This window comes from Sminthopsis crassicaudata, chromosome 3 (genome assembly GCF_048593235.1).
Source record: "Sminthopsis crassicaudata isolate SCR6 chromosome 3, ASM4859323v1, whole genome shotgun sequence".
Lineage (NCBI taxonomy): Eukaryota > Metazoa > Chordata > Mammalia > Dasyuromorphia > Dasyuridae > Sminthopsis > Sminthopsis crassicaudata.
In genome coordinates, this window is record NC_133619.1 from 507298968 (window position 1) to 507315873 (window position 16906).

Below are 16906 nucleotides of genomic sequence, written 5' to 3' on the forward strand. Positions count from 1 at the left end.
ACTCTGGGATGCTAACTAGAGGGGACGAGTTCTAAGCTTGGCTATAATGTGTGCATAACATGAGTTGACAGCTCCTTGAGGAGATGAGAAATCTGAATTCGAGGTCATTTTGCCACTGCAGGAGAAAAGGGGTCCAAAATGTTTCTATCTGGGAACTGAGTCTTAACAGATGAAATTTTGTGAACTTTGTGCTATTTTGGTGGAGACCAATTTCTTGGTTTTGTTTCACTTTGCAGCCTAGGAAATGTGTATTGAGAGAAGGGCAAATAGGTTGGGGAGGCAACTCAAAACTGCGTTACATGAAAAGCTCTTACACTTGAGTGGAAACTTAGACATCATCTAATCCTACTCCTTTATTTTATAGTGAATGAACTCATAGACCAGAGAAAAATGAATTAAATACAGTTACACAGGACTCTCTTAAATATTGGAGCAGCTAGGTGGAACAGTACAGTATAGCTCTGGAGTCAGGAGAGCCTGAGTTCAAATTCAGCCTTCAGACATGTAACATTTACTATCTGTGATCCTGGGCAAATCATTTTACCCCAATTGCCTTGTAATAAATATATAAATATAAATGTTGATCTTCTAATATCAAAACCAGGATTTTCTTTTTCTTCTCTAAATCACACTGGCCAGAGAAGTGTATTATAGTAGGCATTCCTCCATATCCAAAGGAAAATAACATAATGCAATCTTGAGCTATATTCAGAGGGCCTGACTTCCAGGAACCCAAGAATAAAGAGGTAATAGTCCTTGTGATCTCTGTCCTAGTCACAAATATCTAGAGAATTGTGTTCAATTCTGGGAACCAAGTCTTAAAAGATAGCACTGATAAGCAGGAGAAGGGATTGCATGAAGATATGTTAAAGGCAGTAGGAATGGTTAGCATGGAAAAGAATAGGTTCAAAGGAACGTAACTCCCTTCAAGCACACAGTGGGTTGTCCTATTAAAGAGGGACAAAACTTGCTCCATTTTAGGCCAGAGGGCAGAGTAGGAACAATGAGTAAACACAGCAAAAAGATAAATTTAATTTGATATAAGGAAAATCTTCCTAAGAAGTCAAAGAAGTCTGAAACCATTTATTAATAAGTGCTTGCTATATGCCAGGCACCATGCTAGGCTCTGAGGATAAAATAAAGACAAAAGCACTTGCCCTGCTCACCAGGAGTTTGCATTCTGATGGCAGAGACAGGATGTAAATAACAATATACATACAAAATATATGAGTAGATGGAAGATAATTTGAGAGGGAATGCACTAGCAGCTGTGGACACTAGGAAATGCCTCCAGCAGAAGGTGGGAGATGAGTCTTGATAGAAGCCCAGGGAGCTCAGAAGCAAAGAGAGGAAGGAGGGAGAGCCTTCCAGGCATGAGGGATTGCCAGTACAAACACAGAGTTTGGAGATGACATGTGTTTGAAGAATAGCAAGTAGACACGTGGCTGGAATGGAGTGTGTGTGGAATGGCAGATTTTCTGTCCTAGACCATCTGAGTTTTTCTTTCAACCCTTACCCTGCCTGGCCTTTGATACCTTTTTTCTTTGTGAGAAATATGATGATGTATATATAATCTATATCAAATTGTTTATTATCTTGGGGAGGAGGGAACCAAGGCAAGAAGGGATAGTATTTGAACTTTGGAATTTGGAATTTAAAAAATTGAAATTGTTTTTACATATAATTGGGAAAATAAAATATTATCAAATCAAGCAACAGTTATAAATCAGAAGATTGTAGGATTGAGAGATAGGAGGGACCTTAGAAATATTCTAGTTGGGGGAAAACCTTTATATGGTTAGTTACTGTTTAGTTCCTATTTCATAAAGTGCTTTGCATAAGCTAACACATTTAAACCTCTCAGTGACGCTGTACTATAGATAAGAAAACTGATTCAGAGAGGTTAAGTCTTGTGCCATGATCACACTGCTGGAAAATAGCAAAGGTAAAATTTAAAGACCCATTTCTCCTCATATTGAACTACAGTGTTCTTTCCACTATGTCATTTTTCCTCCAGACTCAATGGAGACCAATTGGGAAACTATTAAATGTTCGTTCTAGCACTTGAATTTAGGTCTTTTGAATCAAGTCTCCTGATTCCAAATTTAATAATTTTTTCTGCTATAGTATTCAGCATCTACTCCCTTCACCATCACCATCCCAGAAAATGCAGATATACTCTTGCTTTGGGTTATCTTCTAAAGATCAATTGGGACACTATCCTATATGTATTGGGATAGCTAGATGATTTAGTGACTAGAGCCACTGGGTCAGGAATATCTGTATTCAAATCCTGCCTCAAACTCTCATTAACTATGTGACCCTAGCCAAGCCTCAATTCCTCATCTGTAAAATGGAGACATACTGGAGAAGAAAAAGACAAACCATTTCATGTCTTTTCCAAGAAAACCCCATGGAAATGTGCAGAGTTACACACAACTGAACAACAATATTTATGTGTCACAGGTTAACTTTTTAGATGTAGAATAGATGAATGGATGGATGGATGGGTGAAAAACCACTTATTATTTGTTATATTAAGTCTTGTGACTAATTTCCAAAAAAAAAAAAAAAAGACAGATCTTGACTTTAAAGAGCTTACATTCTCACAGAGGAAAACAACTTTTGTGTGGGAAATGTATCCAAGGGGAGGGATATTTTGGCCAGTAAAATGATACAAATTGTGAAGGGAGCCATGGTAAAAGCTATTGTTTTCTTCTTCTCACTGACACCAGGTATTTAATACACTGCCACGACTTGTCTTTCCAACATCTCTTCATATATGTCCTTTTCTCTTCTGCCTACAACCACACCATACTATATAGGCAATTTATTAGCCTTCAATAGATCCTCCTGACTTGGGTTTTTCTCCTATGCCAATCTTTCTATCACATATTGACAAGGTAATCTTAGTAAGGGTTAGTTTTAACCATGTTACTGTCATACTCAATAAAGTCAAGTGTCCCCCAATTATTTCCATAATCAAAAAAGGCATCAGATATTTAAATTTATTATATAGCCCCTATCCACTTTTTCTAGTCTTCTTATACTTTACTTCCCTTCAAGCACTTACTCTATGATCTAAATATAAAAGCCTGTTTGCTATTTCTAGAATATGAACTCTCTTAATATTGTTTCTTTGTATTGATTATCTCTCATACCTAGATTATTCTCCCTTCTCACCCTGATTTCTCAAATTTTCCTAGCTTCCTTGAAATCTTAGCTCAAAATTCATCTTCTTTGAAAGTCCTTTCCCAACTCCCAATCTCTCCCCAATCCTCCACATTTAGTTTTAGTGTCCCAGCATTTCACATGATACATAGAACATGCAAAGTTCTTAGTAAATGTTTCTTGACTAACTAGCATAGTCTTGGAATAAAAGGTGTGAGTACCAATCTACTTCCTGTGTCACTTTGGTTAAGTCACTTAATTTGTTCCAAGGTGTAGTCCCCTTGTCTATAAAATGAGATGCTGGACTCACATCCTTTCCAGCACTGATAATCTGTGTCCTAAGGTCCCTCTCAGCATTGACATCCTCTATTCTCAGGCCCCTTTAGCTCAGAAGTTATTCTAAACTGGTCAGGTTCCTAGCCCATATTAGGAAGAAATCTGAGACCTCTGTGACCATAGAAGGCATCTGGGCTTGAGTATGACATTATACAGGACTATCGTTGAGTGACAGTCCATTTTCACTGCATTGATTCCAACCTTTCTGTAAGTTCCATTTGTTTGTTTCCTAGAGGTTATTTCATTCCATTTTATCTCATATTTCTTGCCTACTCTGTATGTCCATGTACCAGGCCCTTGCTCCCAATCAGTGGCTTTCTGTATTTCTATATTTTCAGAGACAGCTCCAAAGAGCCTTAAATTCTGTACCTGGCAATTCAGAGCCAACCTTAAAAATTAAACAGAGCCTATGCTACACTTAAAGGTAAGCTGTATGTTTTCTGAGCAATTGGTAATAAAGAGTCATGTTCAAGTATATTCACCCAAAAATCACCTGTGATCATCCACAGAAAGTACCAAAGAGAAGAGATTCTTTAGAAAACCCAACTCAACCAACACTTGATCTAAAAATGCTCCCACGTGTAACTTTTATTATCAGAAGACTTTCATTAAAAGTCCAGAGATTGGATCCAAAACCTCATTAAAGCTCCATCTTAGAAACCCAGACTTATTCTTCACTGCCTGTGCAACCTTGAACAAATTACTTAACCCCTCTAGGCCTCTTCCTCCTCCCCTGCCAGTAAAATGAGGCAGTTGGATTCAAATTTCTTTGAGGCTTCTGTTATCTCCATATTTAAAACTGTAAACCTGAGTTGCAGGCCCACTTCTATTGTTGATTTTCTGTGTAGTAGAGTGACAGTCACTTCATTTCTCTCTCTTCTTCTACAAAAACTAAGATTGCAATTTGGGATTTAACATAGTATTTTGAATAGAGCACCAAACTTAGAGCCTGGAGGACATGCCTTATATCCAGTCCTTAGACATTTAATTATTGCATGCCCGGTGAACAAGTCATTTAATATTTCTGTGATTCAGTTTCCACATCTATAAAATTGGAAGGTTGAACTCATTCAAACTGAGACCTGTAGAAGACTTTGGCTTTACAAGGTCAAGGTCTCCCATTTCATCCAGGGCCATCTCCAGTTGTCTTGATCTACATCTTGCCACTTGATCCAGATGTCTCCGAACGGGGAAGGTGAGGCAGATGGTCTTGTACAGCCTTCTCTCATTTAAATCCAATTCACCTGCATGTCATGGCATCTCCCTCCTCTTCAAAAACAAAGGACAAACAAGTCCCAGAGAAAATCTTTCCTTCTACAGGAAGCTTTCCCCAACCCCTCTCAATTGCCTCTATTAATCATTTCTTATTTATTCTGAGAATAGTTTACCTTGTATATATTTGTTTCTTTATCTTTACTATTAGATAGTAAGTTCCAAAAAAAGAAACAGGGATGGTCTTCCGCTTCTCTTTGTATCCCTGGTGCTTAGCATAGTGCCTGGCACATAGTAGCCACCATGAACTTCACAAGGAAATTAAACAAATTGGCAGCAAAATGGAAACTAAGCCCTGAGAAGGCACAGGATCATAAGATTGTAGTCTTGGAACTAGAGGGAACCTTAGAGATCACCTATCCCTCTACTTTCATTTTCCAGGTAAAGAAAATAAGGCCCAATGATAATTGTATATCCAATATACATATATTGGATTTAATATATATTTCTATCATTTTAGCATATATTGCACTACTTGCCATCTAGGGGAGAGCGTGGAGAAAGGGGAGAATTGGAACACAGGATTTTGCAAGGGCTAATGATGAAGAATTGTCCACTGTTTTGAAAAATAAAATGCTTTAATAAAAAATAAAATTATAAATATTTTAAAAGAAATTAAGGCTCAGAGATAGGCAATAACTGACCTTTCACAGGTAACAAGTTAGAAAAGAACTTGAACCAGTGTTTTTCCTATTAAACTGGTGGTGTACCGGAAGAAATTGAAACATATGCTCTTCAATTGTAGAATAATAACTCACTACATTTCTATGATGCTGTTAAGTCTATGATGCACTTTCCTTTTTTTTTATTCATTTTTCCAAATTGTCCCCCCCCCTCCCTCTACTACCTCCCCCCGATGACAGGTAATCCCATACATTTTACATGTGTTACAATATAACCTAGATACAATATATGTGTGTAAATCCAATTTTCTTGTTGCACATTAATTATTAGCTTCCGAAGGTATAAGTAACCTGGGTAGATAGACAATAGTGCTAACAATTTACATTCACTTCCCAGTGTTCCTTCTCTGGGTGTAGCTGTTTCTGTCCATCACTGATCAACTGGAAGTGAGTTGGATCTTCTTTATGTTGAAGATTTCCACTTCCATCAGAATACATCCTCATACAGTATTGTTGTTGAAGTGTATGGTGATATGATGCACTTTCCTTAAAGAAACCCTATTAGGGAAAAAAGCTCTAGGAATCTTAGCTCTATTTCATAGATGAAAAACTAGTAATATTGGTAGTAGCATAATCAAGATGTGAACTCAGGTTTTGATATGCCAAGTCCAGCATTACCGCCATTATGTCATACTTGGCATCCAAAGGGCTTTTGGTCTGGTACCAGAAGACCAGGATTCATTTCTAAGCTCTGGTACTTTCTAGTGTGTGACCTTGAACAAATAATTTACCTTCTATCTTGTGCTTATAAGATTGTTGAGATAATCTATGAGATCTATGTAAAATGCTTTATATCCACAAAGCAGCATATTAATTGTAATAGCTATTGTTGTTACTATTAGTATCTATTATGCAATGCCTCAATTTTACTAAGTAACTACTGAAATCCTGTACACCATATTAGAGGAATCGATTTCCTTCTCTGGAAAATGAAGAGGAAAGACTAGGTGATCTCTCAGGTTCTTTCCCTGAGCAACTGCAGTCAAAGATGACCTGGTGAATAGGTATTTGTGTCATCATTTATCAGTCAGTACCACAGTCTGTATTTCCACTTAACTATAATTTCTTGAAGTCTTCCAGCTTCATTTATAGCAAGAATGTCAATACTGATGTCATTCAGTTTTTCAAGCAGCATGTCACTTCTTTGATAATTAAATAAACTAGGTCTCACATTTAGAATATCAACAATTAATTTAGTGTTTTAGAGATAGTAAAAACAAAATTGTACTGTTCTTAGAACCTATTATCCCAATTTCTTACATTCTGCCACAGAAGTGGGAGGACACAAGAAGCTAAAGGGCCATTTTGCAATTTACTTTGTGTTGATGGTAACCAGTAAATGCTATCCCTTTTTGCCACATTGACACATGACAGCTTGAATTATAAGCTCATTTAGAGGACATTATCAAGAAAATTGGCAAAAAACAAACAAGCAAAAAACAAACAAACAAAAAACTATGATTATTGTCAGAGAAAGTAAAGTGGTTCAATATATGGACAGCTATTTTGGGGTCAAGGTCTGCCTCCAAACACATGTTGACTGTATGACTCTTAGTATTGACATTATTACTGTAACCTCTTAGTACCTTTGGCAACTCTTTAAGACTAGAAGGCAGAGATAATGTTGATATGCATTGGTAAAGAGAATAGTCTCTTTGGGAATACCCAATGGATGAAATTCCATTTCCATATAAAGTGAAAGATATGGTACCCATGAAGAAATTTGGAGACCCCAAAAGAAAAGATTTATCCAAGAGCATGATGGTAATAAGAAGAACTAGAATATTAACTAGTTCCTCTTACTCTGACTGAAGGTTCTTTCCACTATAGTTGGCTGCCTATACATAGCTAGGAGAGTCATTCATTCAGAAATATTTATGAAGCTCTGATTGTCCTGTGACCTGATATGTGTGTGTATTTCATCTAGTTTCTTGGCATCCCTTATTCCTTCAAGGACTCAGGGCTGGTAACACCTGAAACCCTTTCCAATCACCAGCCAATTGTATAGTGTTTATTTAGCATTTCTGTTTATATGTTACATTCCTCTCCACTCCCAAATAGGCTGGAAAATCCTTAAAGGAGCCACTATTCTCCACTATTGTCTTTTTGTCTTTCACTGGCACCTATCCCCTATACATAATAAGCATATAATAGAATCAGTGAAATTGGATTAAATGATGTCAAAGATCTTATTTCTGCCTTCATAGACTTTACTTACAGTTTTGTAAGAGGATGTAAAACAAGGGCAGTAACTATACTACAAAGCCAAACGCCATATGTGAAGAGGATGGAGCAAGGTGTTATGAAAAGACAGAGGAAGGAAAGATCATGTTTGACTGGATCCTTGGGCAGGTCTTTCTGGAGAAGGTGGCATTTCAGTTGACTGTTGAAGGATGGGGAAGAATATTGGAGAAATTAAGATAAAATTTGATTCTGATCAAGTCCTCCCTTTGGGAGAATTTAGTTACATTGTGAAACTGGGAAGGAATAACAAGAAATGAACTTCCATTTCCAGAAGAATTTCTAGTTCCATGAAAAGAAAAGAGATATTTTTAGGGAGTAAGAAGAGAAATAGAAATAAAATTCATCAAGTAGTAATGATTTACTGTGTACAAAGCACTGGAGATATAAAAATACAAATGAAACAATCTTTACCTTCAAGAAGCTTATATTCTGCTAATGGATATATGACAAGATCAGTAAATGTAAGGTAATTAAAAGAAGAAAGGAGGCCTTCACCTGAAGGGAGGGAGGCAGAAAAGGTCCCACAAAAGTAAAAATATCTGAGCCAAACCATGAAAGAAACTAAAGATATTAAGGAACAAAGGGGGAGAGGAAGGATTTTTCAGGTATGAGAAATCACTCGAGCAAAGCCACAGTGTCTGGAAACGAAATGCCCAATTTAAGGAACAAGAAGGAAGCTGAACATATAAAACATGAAGAAGAATGTTAAGTAACTATGGTAATGTGAGATGCATGAACCTAAGGAATGCATTAACATACAGGAATATTGTTAGTATACTGCTGAGAGCTTCCTAACCTCTTTTAGCATCCTTCCTCAGACACATTTAGGAAGGGTATTAACAAAACTATAGAGTATACATATTCATGGTGCTTCATAGACACCAAATTCCTGAATTTAAGATTGCACATTGTTCTCTTTGCAGCAGTCCTAGGGAAAATTACTAATCCTATTTTATAAAGGAGGAAACAGTTACTTGTTATCAATCCCCCATTGTGATACAAATAATGAATGTCAGAGCCAGGATTAAAACCCAAGGTTCCTCACTTCCAATTCTGTTTTCTATTCACTACTCAAATGCATCTCACACTACTTTTCATCTAGTCTTCATTTGAAGTCTGCAGCAACTGGGGAACTCATTATCTTCTGCAACATCCCATTGTCTTTGGGACAGGTCTAATTATTAAGAGATTTTCCCCCTTGCATGAAACCAAAAATCTGGCTCTTTCAGCTTCTACTTATTACCCCAAATATTTTTTTTTTGTCCATCTCAGATTAAGGAATACTAATTTAACCATCTTTCCACATGACAGCTCTTTGGGTATTTGAATATGCTCCCATACTTATCTGACATTTCTTCTCCAGGCTAAATAGCCCCACTTATTTCAATTACTCCTTGTATGGCATGGCCACAAGATCTCTCATCATTTTATCATCCTTCTTTGTATATTATCTAGCTTTTTAACATCTTTCCTAAAATATTCTATTTAGATTTGGCAAGTTAAATTACTTAATTAAAAAAAAAGAATTATTGTCTTGTCATCTCTTTCTTATCATGCTTCACCCCCAAATACACACCCTATATTTGTGAAGTTGATTTTTGGATCCCATCTGCAAGACTTTCTATTTATTTCTATATAATTTCATGTTTTAATCAATTTAGCCCATTTTTCATTCTAACATTTATTAACATTTAAAGCCCCTAGCTTTGTCATCTTTGTCCTTACAACTTACATGTTTGAAAGCTAATGCTACAATGTGAATTATCAGCTATTGAGGCAGAGAATGTAGACTGTTAGATTATGAAGATACAGATCAATTTGTCTGATTCTGTCTTCTTGCAGATGGAAAATATAACACACAGAGAAGTTATAAGTGACTTATCCCAGGTCAGTGGGCAATACTGAACCTAGAGTTCACATCTTTTAACTTCTCTTCTAAGGCTTTTTCCTCTCTATTAGTCACGTTTGAGAAACTTCAGTTTATCAATTTATAAAATAATAATATTAATACTTCTAATGTGATCCTCACAATAATGTTGTGGTAGCATAGATCTATACTAAAGTACCCTATAACTGTAAGATGTTTTTTTACAGGAGAATCAATAATACTGCTCTTTTATGTTAATTACATCCCTATCTGTTTCCAAAAATCAGATGGTGAATCAGTTCCAGGTCTTGTCATATCAAACAGCCCACTTCTTCTTCATATTCATAGACAACTAGGAGGCATAGTGGATAGAGTAAAGTGAGGAAGACTTGCATTCAAAACCAGACCCAGACACTTACTTGCTATATAAGTAAGTCATTTAACTTCTCTCTGCCTCAACTTCTTCATTTTAAAAAATGGAGGTAATAATAGTAACTACTTTCTTGTATTATTGTGAGGACAGAATGAGTTCATATTTGTCAAGCACTTTGCAAACATTAAAGTGATATATATATATATATATATATATATATATATATATATATATATATAATTATTATTATTATTAGTGATATTGGAGCCAATAGAGAAAGGGGAAAGTTTTACATGTATTTAAATCTAACAAATGCATCCCTGATTTTTAAAAATCATTGAACGTCTTTAGTATGTTAAAACAGACAATATTATATCTGAAAAAAAAAACTTTAGACTCTAGAACATAACTATATGGGGACCTCAGTGTATAAAATATGAATACAAAAAGAAAGCATTCAAATTCTAGACATGGAAGTAGTCTTACAATTTGGATGATAGAACATACAGCATGAAATATTAGCATTGCAACATATTAAATCTTACCCTTTACAATCTGTTCATTTTGCATTTATGAAAACTAAGGTTTAGAACATTTGGGGACTTTCTTCCAAGGTCCAGAAAATGGCAGAACCAAAGGCTCCTGACTCCCAGGCCACTGTTTTTATAAGCCAACACTGCCTTGTCCTTTGCAATTCTGCCACTTCTTTTTTCCTGTGTGCGTGAAAGGCAAATGAAGAGGTCGGTATTTATAGCAATCGGGGAACCAATCTCTCAGTTACTGGAGCAAGACCAGAGAGCTCCCTTGGCAGTGAATATTGAGAGCTGGAAAGCATTATGATCAGTGTCTAACAAGGAAGCCCATTATCTGAGAGGAGAGACAGTTCTGTTTGGGGACACAGGATTGTTGCAGCATTGTGCCTTAGGACCCTCATCCTTTGCCACATTACAGATCCCCATTATGATGACTTGTGGCTAATGACAGAGCAGATTTTATTGCCTCTTCATCACCAGAGGGGAAAGAAGGAGATTTGTTTTCTTTCTGTGTAGAGTGGCTTTTATTCATTCAGTCAGTCAACAAACACTATTAAACATCTAGTATCTTTCTATTTCTATAGTTTATTTCCATAGCACTTTCCAGTTTAGTCAAAATTATTGGATTTATGGACAGATAAAAGGAATTTTGTAAATTTAGTTTAACCAAAAATTCAGCAAAGCATTTGAGTCACTTAGTCTATATTTGTGGATATGATGGAAAAAATATGAGGTAGATGACAGTAAAATTAGACGGATTTAGAACTAATTCAGTGACTAACCCCAGGGGTGTGCTAGTGATGGTGTTAAGTGTCTGAGGCCAGATTTGAACTAAGGTCTTCCTGTCTTGAGGGCCAATGCTTTATCCACTGTGCCATCTAGCTGCCTCCCAAGTGTCATTGTTAATAAAATATAACTAGTGAAGATAGTAGGGCCCTAACAGGTAAAATCATTCAATCAGTAAATATTTATTAAATATCTATTATGTGCCTGACACATATGTATATATCTCTTAAATGTCAAATAAGACTCAAATCTAGATCTTCTCATCCTGAAGCTACTGTCTCGTACCAGATCTTGGTACGGTGCCCTCTGATAACAGCTTAAGGATGAGTAGTTTTTATAAGACATTGTCCCTGTCCATTGTGAGCTTATATTCTAGTGATGGGGAGGGAGTGGAGAAGCAACATGTACACACAAAACTATAATGTAATTTTGAGTACTTAGCAAGAGTTGCATAAAACTCCCAGATTTGTGTATCTATCCCTAGTCTTAAACTCTATTTTAGGTATTTTCTGACTAGAATTTTTTACCTCTTAAGCTTATCTCCAGACTAGAACTCATTATATTTTCTCCAAAAGTAATCTGAGTCTAGGACCATTATTCTTCCATTTACCTAGCTCACAATTCTGGTGTCATCCTCAGTTTCTCAATTTCACAAACCCCCATACATCCAATCATTTGTCCAATCTTGTTACGTCTGTCTTTGTAATATCTCTCATGTGTTCCTTGATTTCCATTTGTATAGCCATAATCACTCTTTTTCAAGTCCTTATTACCTCTCAAATAAATTACTGCAATGGTGTCCTAATTGTTTTCTCTCTCTCCTGCCTCTTGCCTCTCTCATCTATCTTCCATAGAATCATCAAAATGATTTTTCAAAAGCATAAGTCTAACTATCTCTCTGTCTCTTTCTCTGTATGTGCATCTCTCTGTTTCTCTCTCTTTGTGTGTGTGTTTCTCTCTTCTCACTCTTCCTCCTCTCTTCTCTGCCTCTCTGTCTCTTATCTGCCTCTGTCACACACACACACACACACACACACACACACACACACACACACACACACATTCCCCCCACATTCAGAAAACTCTAGTGGCTCCCTATAATCGTGATCATATATAAAATCCTATTTGGAATTTGAATCTCCACAACCTGGTCCTTTCCTTTTATACATTCCTCCATTCTTTGCATTCTGTGGTATAGTCATATTTGTCTGTTCACCTAAACTTGCCTTTGCACTGATCCCCATGACTGGAATGTTTTCTTTCTAAGTTCCTTTAAGACTCAGTTTGTCATTTTCCATCCCTAATCTCCTTCAGTTGTCAATGCCTTTTCCTCTAAGGTTAATTTGTATTTTGTGCATTATAATTACATGGAAATCTTTCCCCCCCCTCCTATTTGAACATAAGCTTTCTGAGAGTAGAGCATGTTTTCCCGTTTTCTCTTGTATCCTCAGTGCTTAGTGCCTAGAACATAATAAATACTTAATAAAAATTGGTTTGTTGATAAATTGGTTGTTTAACTGATTTTGTTATCAAAAGTGGGGAGCCATTTCCATTTAGGAGCATCAGGGGAAAGATAGGGCCTTAAAGAATAGAGTTTATTAGTAAGCAGAAATTGAAGGATAGACAACTATGGGGGGAAAGTGAGAATTTTTTTCTCCGTTTTGCCCCTCTGTTTATTGCAAAGACTTTCAATTCACTTTCAGAAAGTCCATTTGTGTAGCAGTAGGTTTTCAGAAGACATTTCTGGCACTGCATTTTACCAAGTTCCAGGATTGCCTGAGCTGAACTGCCCAGAATAGAAACCCTGTCCAAATGCTGATATGCACACAAAAGCCAGAAACAAACACAGTAATTAACCTGAATTCCTCCCCTGAGACACTTTTGTTAACGTCCATAGCCTGTAAATATAGAAGTGCTTCTGTACTTTTAGTAGAAAAACACTGGTCATTGAGTCAGGAGGCTTCTAATCCCAGCTACATGCCAGATTCATAGTGTGACTTTGCTAAAGTCATGTCTCCTCCCCCAGCTTTGGTTTTTCTCATGTGGAAAAGGAGGGTTTTGGATTTAGTGACCCCTAGGGTCCTTTCCAGCTCTGAAATCCCAAGGTTCTTTGATTCTAAATAGTAAGTTATATATTACTATGCTTGCTAAAAATTTAAGTGAAATCCTAAAAGGTCCCCAATCATAGATGCTATAGAAAATCTTCCAGCATGAGTTGAAAGTTGTTTTAGTTCAGGGTTCTTATCCTAGGGTTTATAAACTTGTATCTTTCTTTAAAACACATTAATATCATTCTTTGGCAAGTATATAAAGGCCTTCATGCTAAAAACAATTCTGATACCTAATAAATAATTAACAGGACTTGTTTCCTTTTTTAATGTATTGGTAATTGGATTTCAAAATAATTGATTTCCTTATTAATCCTATGTATTTTATTTTATGCATTTAAAAGCATGATTCTAAGAATGGATTTATAGGTTCCACCAGACTTTCAGAAAGGCCTATTATATATCCAAAAAATTAAGAGCCCCTGGTCTCCCAAGTTTTTTTTTCTAATTTCAAAATTCTGTGATTATCTAGCTCAAATAGGGATGATTATCTTTTCAGGACATTATATTTCTTTTATATAATATATATGGTAACATATTTTATATGTATATATAATATAAATTATGTATAAATGTGTAAATGCATAATTTGGACTATGTACATTTTAACTTTCCTACCTATATAACTCTTTATATTTGGATGATTTTTGATAACCATTATCTATGCCTTAGATTTTAGCTCCTGATACCAAATCTATTTGGTATTTTGGGGTTTTCTTCCCAGGGGTATGCTATTGCATTTACAAAGGACCTAGATTACTACTAAGAAATAGCTTCACTCCGGGAGACAGTCACATTCATCCTCACCATTCAGCATTTTTTTCACTTTATCCATAATGAACCATTTTTTTCCTTCAGGCTGAAAAGTAGAATTAGACTGATTCTCCTCTTTACAATCTCTAAAGTACACCCGCAGCCTGTCTTAGGTCACTGAGAGGCAGAGGGAGAAATAGCACAGAGGTAATCAATGGCAACCCATTGCATTTGGACTTGGACCTTAATTCAAACTGCTATTGACAATAGGTTATTTAGGAAGCCCAATCTGGTCTCTCTGACCAGGAGATTAAATATTAAAAACTCATCAGTGGACAGCATGGCAAAAACCATGAAGCTGGTACTGGTCATCATAGAGCTGCACATCTGTCCCCTGTGTGACACTTTTCTTGAAGTATATGCTCTGGCTTATGAATAGCTATTCTTAGACATCAAGCTGTTCAATCCCCAGAGGAAGGGATTATTGTAAATACTGTGGGCTGTTGCTCCAAACAGCAGCAGTACTATATAGGGAGTGAACTATCATTGTGGGGCAGGGCATATTTATCAATTCACGAATTTCATCTGACAATAATCAGTCAGTGAACATATATTAAGTGCTTACTACATGCTAAGCACTGTACTGGGAACTGTTAATTCACAGAAAAGCAAAAGAGTTCATTCTGAAGGAAGGAAGGAAGGGAGGAAGGAAGGGAGGGAAAATGGGAGGGAGGGAGGGAAAATGGGAGAGAGGGAGGGAAAATGGGAGAGAGGGAGGGAAAATGGGAGAGAGGGAGGGAAAATGGGAGAGAGGGAGGGAGAATGGGAGGGAGGGAGGGAAAGAGAATGGGAGGGAGGGAGGAGAGAAAGGGAGGAAAGAAGGAAGGAAAGAAGGAAGGAAAGAAGGAAGGAAGGAAGGAAGGAAGGAAGGAAGGAAGGAAGGAAGGAAGGAAGGAAGGAAGGAAGGAAGGAAGGAGTTATTAAGCACTCACCATGTGCCAGGCTGTGCTAAATTCTCTATACATCTTTTATTTGATCATCACAACAATCCTGGGAAATAGGTATTATTATGTTATAATCCAGATGTCTTTTTGCCCATTAGTGTATTAAACTGTGATTTGAACATTAGTAAATATCTTTGTGAAAGGTATGTACTACACTGCTTATGTTTGGCCCCAAAAGGTAGAGCCAGGAATCATGAGTGAAAATTCCAGAGACGCAGATTTAATCTCAATGTAAGAAAAACATCTTTAAAATTAGAGGTTTCTAAAAGTGAAATTAATGAGTTCATCATCATTCCAGGAGAGGGAGAAAGATCTATAAACAATAGCTGCATGTCATTTTATCCATGGCAGAACCTGCTCAGTTCTAAGTTGGGCAAGATGATCTTTAAGTTCCTTCCAGCTTGATTATTATGGGATTTCTAACCCATCTACCTTTTCTTACTAGTCATGCATTAATTTGAATCTCAAACTTGACAATTAGAGCAGGATGCACAAAGATTCAATATCACAGCATATAAATGTGTGTGTCATTGGACATTGAAAGCATCTAGAAGTGGGCTTAAAATGGATCTAGATACATGCTTAAAGATTTCATAGAAATGTACCACTTTCCTATAAATATCTGGTTACCAAAAATCTTCCAATGACATTCCCTGAAATGTAAATATAGTATGCATAGAGAATCTTCCACGGAAGTCAGTGGCTGGATAATCAGGCTCTCTAAGGAAACATTAGATACAATAAATGCTTAATAATATATGCATTTTAGGAGAAGTCAAGTCAAATGAATAAATTAATAGATTCAAAGCAATTTATTCCAGGAACAATAGTGAATACTACTTTTTTGTACTCAGATAAATGTCTTAATCCTTTTGTAACTGGGCATGGCAGGACATGGCTGTATTTCCTCTTTGGGAGGCTGAATTCAGAGTGTAAAGTATGGCCAAAATTAGTCATATGCCTCACACCAGTATGGTGAATCTTTGCAAGCAGAGGGCTACCAAGTTGTCTAAGGAGGGGTGAACAACCTCGGTCAGTAAGACAGAGCTGATCAAAGCTTCCCTGATGATCAGGATTGGAATTGGGTTGGAAGCCTCACCAAGGGTAATGAAGTCAGAAAACTTCAACACAAAAACCTGCTGCAATTAATTTTCTGTCTCTAAAATGGGAATAACAACACATATGTTCTTTGCAAGAATATTTTAAAGGTCAAATAAGTCATGTACTTGAAAGCCCTTTGAAAAATCAAAAACATGACATAGAAGTTAAGTATTATTTTCTTCCTTACCCCTACTGTCAACTCAAAATGTCTATTCTAGCAAGTAGTAAGAATTTCTGATTCCTTCTGAAAAAGCTCATTTTGTCTTGAACATTTATATACCACCTTTGGTTTTATATGCCTTGATTCCCTAAGGGTATTGCATGAGATCCAGACATCTGAAGGCTAAAATATGTGATGATGATATACTCCATTCCTCATGCTATAAAGGCATCCCAGGGTCAAGTTTAGTCATTTATTCTCTTTCTGAGAATAAAATTGACATGATAATTCATTCTTATCCTCTTGGCTCCAGATCAATGGAAGAAAGTTATAGGAAGCATATTTCTACTTAGTAAGAGGAAAACTTTTATAAAAATTAGAAGTACTCAGTTTTAGAATAGAATTTCTCATTTTTTCCTTCTAATATTTTATTTTTCCCAAATAAATCTAAAAAATTTTAAAATATTCATCTTTTACATTTTTTGAGTTCCAAATTCTCTCCCTCTGCTCTTTTT

At 36.3% G+C, this 16906-nt stretch overlaps 1 protein-coding gene across 12 annotated transcripts in view; it reads left to right on the plus strand.

The window, feature by feature from the left end:
• TENM4 (teneurin transmembrane protein 4) overlaps positions 1–16906 on the plus strand; it is a 1584659-nt gene that overhangs the window by 796476 nt on the left and 771277 nt on the right. The window contains exon 4 of one of the 12 annotated variants that reach the window (XM_074303961.1): positions 3846–3931. The exons of the other annotated variants lie outside the window; for them this stretch is intronic. The gene's annotated coding sequence lies outside the window, so the exon portion shown is untranslated. The remainder of the gene's footprint in view (positions 1–3845; positions 3932–16906) is intronic. 12 annotated transcript variants of the gene reach the window in all.